The sequence below is a fragment of the Penaeus japonicus genome, unplaced genomic scaffold, assembly GCF_977035675.1.
Source record: "Penaeus japonicus unplaced genomic scaffold, GWHDUDI00000001_assembly GWHDUDI00000018, whole genome shotgun sequence".
Taxonomy (NCBI): Eukaryota; Metazoa; Arthropoda; class Malacostraca; order Decapoda; family Penaeidae; genus Penaeus; species Penaeus japonicus.
In genome coordinates, this window is record NW_028234420.1 from 20,100,138 (window position 1) to 20,102,061 (window position 1,924).

Genomic DNA, 1,924 nt, shown 5'->3' on the forward strand with positions numbered 1-1,924 from the left:
GCTACACCAAACTGAATCACTATTACGTCAGCATGAACGAGGAAAGATTCCGAAACGAGACGGACTACCTCGACATGCTATCTGGTCTAGACTACAAGAACCTCAACCGACCGGACGAATTCCAAGACTACATCAAGCCTTCGGTAGAATGAATCTCCCTTTCTTTCTAAATATTGATCTACATTGCATAGGTTGAGGATATTGGTCTTTTGTCGTTGCATCTGTTTGTCACCCCCCCCCCCACCTCCCGCCGTGATTATTATTGCGTTGTGTTGTTGTTTTTTTCCGTGTTTTTTTCCGATTTTCTTTATGATCATCATTGTTATTATCAGCATTATTGCATTGCAACAGCAGGGAGCAGCTGCCAAGTCCCGAGAAAGGCCTTACCTCAGCATGCAGCCGCGGGTCAGCGCAATATTCTCTCGACTGAGCGGAGGGAAAAAGACGCCTTCGGGAGACACCAGGTTTGTCCTGCAAGATGTTGCAACTCGTGGGGGCGTGTCAGCGGGAAGGGCAGGCCGGTCACCTGGGGTGGGGTGAAGCTGCTCTTCTTTCTCTTCCACTTGGCGTCGCTTCATCAGGCGGAGTCTCCTTACATACATACGTACACTCACGCACGTAAACACATGGATATATGTTTATGTAGGTATATATGTGTGTTTGTGTGTATATATATATATTTATTTATGTATATATATGTATATATATATATATATTGTATACACATATGTATGTATATATATATATGTATATATAATATATAATATATAAATATATAGATAATTTATTAAAATATATATCTATATCTATATAAACAAACACACACACACACACATATATTTATATATATATATATAAATATAATATATATATAAAAATAAAAAACTATATATTTAACTGTTATAATATATAAATATAAATATATACTCTATAAATATATATATAATATACATATTATATATAAAAATATATAAAAAATATATATATAAAAAAAAAATAAATAATAAATTTATTATATAAGAAGTAAATAAATATATATATATATCTATATAAAAAATCTATATAATAATATACTGTAATATTCTATATATATAAATATATATATATATCGAAATAATAAGTAAATTTAAACATAAAAATTCAAAAAAAAACCTATAAGTAAAATATATATAATATAATATATAAAATATCTTACATAATAAAAATGTAAATTTGTATAAATAAAATATATAACAATAAACATATCTATAAATATATAAATATAAATATAAAAGTATAAATGTATATATCCATATAAAAACTGAGGATACATATATATGTATGAAAAAAATATATAAAAAAGAATATATAACATTAGATAATAAAATCAGAATATGTACAAAAAAATATATAAATAAATAATATATATATATATATATAAATAAAATATAAAATATATGAATCAATCTCAATAGTATATTTATTATATATATAATTATGTATATAATATGAAAATATATATATATATATATAAATGTACCTATATCAAAATATAAATATAAAGACTAAATATAATATAGATATATACTTAATATATCTATATAAATATATATATATATATATATATATATCTATATAATATAAATATATATAATATAAATATATAAATATAATATATATATATATATATAGTATATATATATATACATACATTTACATATAAATACAAATAAATACATACATATAAATAAATACATATAAATATAAATATATAAATTTATAATCTATATATTATATCACTATACATAAATATATATAAAATAAAAAATATTTATATATATATCAAAAAATAAAATAAAAAAATTAATATAACAAATACATATATGTGAGTAAATATATATATGCATATATAAAACATATAAATATATATATATAATTATATGTA

At 22.1% G+C, this 1,924-nt stretch overlaps 1 long non-coding RNA gene across 2 annotated transcripts; it reads left to right on the plus strand.

Moving 5' to 3' along the window:
* Window positions 1–6: 6 nt before the first annotated feature.
* LOC122262526 (uncharacterized) lies at window positions 7–598 on the plus strand. Of its 2 annotated transcripts, none has more exons than XR_015191846.1 (2): window positions 7–143; window positions 355–598. It is a non-coding gene; the product is annotated as an uncharacterized LOC122262526 (long non-coding RNA). The 2 variants fall into 2 exon arrangements; XR_015191845.1 differs by having other exon boundaries at window positions 352–555.
* Window positions 599–1,924: the final 1,326 nt, after the last annotated feature.